The following is a 6161-nucleotide window of genomic DNA, read 5'->3' as shown; positions in this document are numbered from 1 at the left end:
ATACGAGATACTCAAGTACAAAAGGTTGTGCATAGTCAATACTTCAGATAATCGATACTTCAGATATAGTTTGGGTTTTAGTTTAGTTTACAGAGGAGACGCTAGTAAATTTTTTTTGTAAATCTCTAAGAGTTAACATTCGAGGACGAATGTTCTAAAGGGGGGAAGGATGTTACACCCCGTAAGTTTAACCACCTTTATACCATTATATATATATATATATATATATATATATATATATATATATATATATATATATATGATATGATATGATATTTTGGGTGGAACAAAAAAAAGTGGCTTGAAAAATATGATTTTATATTTTTATTAATATTACTACTTTCAAATATGTTTTAAATTATACTCATAATATGAGAAATTTTATGAGATTTTCTTCATTCAAGATACAAATTATTTTCTCACAGGAAAAGAAGGTTACCTTTTTACCATTTTAAGAATTAAGCGTACGAAAATTTTACTCTTTATATGAGATTAGAAAATTATAAGTTGAGAAAATATATATATTTTTACATGGATATTTTAAGAAAATAATAATGTATGTATTAATTTTATATGATACCACATGACCATGTTAGTGAGACGTATAATTTAAATTCCCCAACAAGGGGATTACGTGACAGCTCTCCCATGCCAAGAGGGTGACTCTTGAATTGAATGGAAAGGTGGCAAGACTAGGACTGTCGACTATACTAGTTGAGATCTCCAGAGAACTAATGAGTTCACCAGATAATTTTGGATAGCTATTTTTTTTTCACTTATTAGAAATGCTTTTGTGAGCAGTGCCTCAAAGTTAATAAGGGACAATTCTTCAACGTTAAAAGACCTCATCTTCCTTTCCAGCCAATTTGCATAAAAAAGCAAGGACATTAGTGCAGTGGTACTATACTGTTTTGAGAGGCTTCCCCTGTAGTACCAAGTCAAAATTCATTAGCCAATGTCGGAAAAAGGTTGTCTGTGATGGAATTGGTGTGGTACTGACTAAAGTTGGTTGCGCAATTTCTCGGGTGTTTGCCACGTTCCACTGCTATCGTTGCCGTGTTAGGTTTCGTCAGTGTTCCGGATCACTTTCTTCCGAGAATTTGTACTTGCATCGAGCTTTTCATACGACTTGTTCCGTGTTTTGTCGCAATTAACGTATGTTAGAGAGATTGTCAAGAGAATCGGCTCAGGTATGTTAAGGCTATCCCTTCTTTCTTTTGGCATGATCCGTACGATACAAACGAAACGAGCAAATGCACAACTTCCATAAATTACTCTATTCATAGAAATATCAGAGGTGCCTATGTTCTTGAATTTTCATGTATCCTATTATTTTATCATCTGTTCATGGGTCTCAGAAAAATATGTAAGTTGAAAAAAGTTTATTTCATGATATTAACCAGAGGCATAATGGTCTTATGACGTACCAAGAGATTTTATTAACGTATTTCATATGCATTTCATGCATTTATACATGCACATCATGATCAGATGGCGTTATATACGCGTATATATATGTATATGGGATATGGGAAAGTTTATGGCGTTATATACGCACCACCACCTAATCAGCTGGTATACATTGATGATTTGCCCACAGTGGCCGAGATGATATGATCGGATGCCCTCAGAGGCTTGATGATGTTATGAACACATGTACCTATGCACGCACTACAAGAAATTGAGGATACGACGACATTTATTTAGTGACTATTGAAATAAATGTCGGAAAAAAAGAATTTTTTGACATTTATGACAAAATATCGTAAAAACTACGACATTTGATATAAATTGTCGTAGAAACAATGATATTTGATACTAAATGTTGTAAAAAAATGACATTTGATATAAAATATCATAAAAACAACGACATTTGATATGAAATGTCACCAGAACAATGACATTTTTGAAGAAATGTCGTAAAAAGTACGACATTTGCTACAAAATATCGTAAAAACTAGACATTTGATATAAAATGTCGAAAAAAATAACATTTGGTACAAAATGTCATAAAAACAACGACATTTGATAAAAAAATGTAGTAAAAATACAACACTTATATCAAATGCTATAAAAACATTTTGATACAAATGACAAAAAAAAAAAATATGACCATAATTTAAATGTCATATTATTTGTCGGTAATTACGAACATTTACATCTACTATTGAAAATTTCTCTAATTTTTTGANTCCGATCTATGAGTATTTCATTATTTACAAAGTTATTTAGACTTACATGTCGAGTCCTTTACTCCATGTTTCTCTCATGTCTATTATTTACTGATTTTCATTCCTTACATACTTGGTACACTATTTGTAGTGACGTCCCTTTTGCTTGGGACGCTGCGTTTCATGCCCGCAGGTCCCGATAGACAAGTCGAGAGTCCTCCAAGTAGCTATCAGCTTAGCGGAAGATATTGGTGCACTCCATTTGCTCCGGAGTTGCTTGTTTGGTCAGTATGATTTTGACGCGTATTGTTTGGTATGGCAGGGTCCTGTCCCGACCTTTATGTTAATTGTGTACTCCTAGAGGCTTGTAGACAGATGTCATGTATATGAATGCTTGTATGGCCTTGCCGGCCTATGTTTTGAGTTTACAAATGATCATGTTGNTTTTTTTCTTAGTTTTTTATCTCCCAAAATTATTATGAGACTTTTATTATTTTACTATTTAAAAGTAATTTTATATTTATTTATGAAGGAGTAATATTTTGAATTATAATATTGATAAAGTTTATTGATTATTTACATTTAGGAAGGTAATTAAATTTGTAGTTTGATAATAATATATAACTTTTAGCCTTATAGGGAAGTAATCAAATGTGTGTTTTGATAATAATTTTAACACTATTGCATTATTCATACTTGTAAAACGGTTAGATTCTTTGGTCCTTTATGAGTTTGTTTAATCCTTTGATTTTTAAAACTTTTAATATACTTCCTATCCTTTTATTTTCTTTTCGATTTCTTAAACTAAAAAATATAAAAATTTATGAAGCTTACACCTCACCTGATATTAAATAAAATTCTCATATCTATCATGCATGCCTCGCGTTTTAAAATATGGTTCCTATTTAAAACTTTTTATTAAAATATTAATGTTTAGTATAAATATGCATATTATTATTACTAATACTTACTAGATGTTGGATTTATTTAAACATGAACTATTTAAAATAAAAATATTTATAGGACCAAGAAACCCACACAATTGACCATAAGTTAAAAACATAATAGAAAACCAATTGACAGTAAGTTAAAATAGAACCCCACGTACTCCAAGCCTTAGAAAACTATCGAATCCTATCTCAATCAAAATCGGATCTGGCTCATAATTTCAAATTGGGTTTGGCCATATTTTCTACAAGGAGCTATGTATGGAGAGTATTGGAGATTTAGAAGGAATCGATTTTGGTGGTAAGATTTTTGCTTCCCTCCTCCCAATTCTAAAAAAATACAGTTTCCTTCCTTAGTTAGAATTCTTCAAAAAACCTATTTTTTTACATTCGGCTGTGCTATCATAGATACTTGGAGACGAAAATCTCTGAGGCTTTTGCTGCTGAGATTCACAAAGGTTATTTCCTACAAATTCAAGGTACCCACTTTAGTTAACAGATATCTTTCTTTTTCTTAGTTGTTCGGATTTGGGTTAACAAATTTCTTTATTTTTCTTAATTATTCAGATTTGAATTAACAATATTCTCTTTTAGGTATTGATTGGTAGATTGATTTTGATTTTTTTGGTATGTTTCTGGGTGTTTGTTGTTTAATACATTTATAAAGTTAGATATAAGATTTTCATTATTTAGCGGTAGATTGATTTTGATTTTTTTGGTGTATTTTTGGGTCTTTATTAAAAGTTTGCAGTGTTGCAATATGTTGATTTAGTTATTTGCTTGTCTTTTTCTGTGCTCTAGCATTCATATGAAATCAAATCTTAAGTTGTATAATAGACTCGGGTATGATTTGGTAAATGTGCCTCCTCTGTGTATGTTGGTCAAATGTTGCAGGGAGAAGCAAGCTAATTTTTTTGACTTATATTTGTGCCTGCAAAAGTGTCTTCAACTGCTTGATTTAAGTGCTGATTTTAGGAAGTTCCTGAATATTTCTTAGCTACTCTAGTCCTAAATATTTCTCAGCTACAAATATGAAATGTAATTTAGTATTTGGCCAACATTACTTGTATATGTTAGAAGCATCTATTCTAGCTAGCTGCTTACAATAAGCTAGAGCTCTTTTGATCTAAGTACATTGTCCATCCAGATTCACATCCACTACTACATTCAGAAGCTGATATATTCATACTTAAAAAAGTAAAAATGCAGCCTTAATTATAGGCTAAGTACACTTGGTGTTTCTTGAAAGTAGAGGAAAAAAATATAAAGGTTTGGTTTTTAATAGAGAAAGGAGTAGTAAAGATTAATATGGGTTGGATTCTGTTTATTGGTTCTGTATTTATAAGTGGGAGGGAAGAGAAGAAGAGTAAGGTATATAAAACCAAACTTAGCACACTCAATAGTAGACTAGCTTTGTCCTTTGCTTTATCCTTTGGCCTTATTTTTTTTCTCAATTTTGTGAAGGATCAAAACTTGCTAGTTGGCTTAGTCATGGGGTAGGGCAGAGAGAGAGAAATGAGTTTTTGGCCACTTGCAATTGATATTTGGTACAACATGGTGATTGCAAGAAAATCATATGTTCAACAATATTTGTGCAACAGCCAGCCAGCAAATGCCAACCATTCCCCTTGTTTCATATTGTGCTTATTATTACTACCAATTACTACACTCTTTACTCGGGGCAAACGGGCAAGTTGGATCAGATATGTGCGGGTCGAAAATGGGTAGTGAAAAAACGGATAAATTATCCGACCCTTATTTTTAAAAAGTTCATTATTCAACCTATTTTTTAGTGGATAATATGAATGGACTTTTTTTTTTAATCTATTTTACCACCACTAATCTTTACTTTCTTTTTGGAGTTGTTGTAGTTGAATTTTTACAACATCCATGTCAATAGTGGACATCTATTGGATTGTGGCGACAGAGTGAACTAGTTTGTAAGATTCTCTTGAAAAAAATAAAGAAACTAGATATATTTTTTTCCATGCTCTGAGTGAATACATTTGTATAGTCATTAGTAAAGTGTACAAATTATAATATATATTTGTATTCTGTGATATGCTCTTTTTAGTTTCTATCTATAAGTACTCTTTTTTAGTTGATTTTTTTGCTATATGTATAGGTTATTCTTAATGGATAAGAGTTGGATAAATATATTGAATAGGAATGATCCTCTATATGAGAATGGAGCCAAAAAGTTTCTTCATTTTGCCTCATTAGATAGGCCTAATGCATCTGAAATCTTGTGTCCATGTCGGAAGTGTCGTAATATGAAATTTATCCTGAAAGAGTTGATTGTTGAACATATTGTGGTTGATGGATTTCTATCTAGTTACGTTAATTGGATTTTTCATGGTGAGACATCATCTTCATCGATGTCCGTGGATAGATTAGATATAGGTGATGAAATAAAAAGCTTGGGCATGATGCTTTTGGAGTTCCTCCTACTAGTGACTTTATTAATATGGACACTCGTGGTGATAGCTTTGGTGGGTCAAATCAACATAATGTGGGATTGAAAAAAAAACTGAAAAGTTTTTTAACTTATTGAAAGAAGCTGAGCATGAATTATATCCTGGAAGCAAATGTTCACTTCTTTCTTTTCTTGTTCGTCTAATACATTTAAAGTGTCTCAATGGGTGGAGTAACAATTCATTTTCCATGTTGTTAGAGTTGTTAAAAGATGTGTTTCCTGAAGGTGAAATATTACCTAAGTCCTTTAATGATGCAAAAAAAATTATTAAAGATTTAGGACTCGAGTACAAAAAAATACATGCGTGTCCAAATGATTGTATGATCTATTGGAGTGAGACAAAAGTTCGAACTGATTGTAAGTTTTGCAAAGCTCCAAGATACAAACAATTTGTAGGTGAATCTGGTAGTTTGGAAACCTCAAAAATTCCGGCAAAGGTGTTTAGATACTTCCNCACTTTACATCTGAGCGAAAATACTGTTCAAAATCCGGAAAAATACGCCCGCAAATTTTACAGGAGTTCCAGCAAGTATAATTGTCCAGTATAATATACTGGAGTTTGGAGCA

The 6161-nt window shown here is 31.8% G+C and overlaps 1 long non-coding RNA gene across 1 annotated transcript; it reads left to right on the top strand.

Moving 5' to 3' along the window:
• The first annotated feature begins 3264 nt into the window (after nucleotides 1-3264).
• On the top strand, nucleotides 3265-5276 carry LOC109238398. Its single transcript, XR_002069737.1, has 3 exons — nucleotides 3265-3419; nucleotides 3527-3597; nucleotides 5244-5276. It is a non-coding gene; the product is annotated as an uncharacterized LOC109238398 (long non-coding RNA).
• Nucleotides 5277-6161: the final 885 nt, after the last annotated feature.

This window comes from Nicotiana attenuata, unplaced genomic scaffold, assembly GCF_001879085.1.
Source record: "Nicotiana attenuata strain UT unplaced genomic scaffold, NIATTr2, whole genome shotgun sequence".
In the NCBI taxonomy this organism is placed as follows: Eukaryota; Viridiplantae; Streptophyta; class Magnoliopsida; order Solanales; family Solanaceae; genus Nicotiana; species Nicotiana attenuata.
The sequence above is the reverse complement of the archived record's forward strand: the minus strand, read 5'-3'. Positions and strand labels throughout refer to the sequence as shown.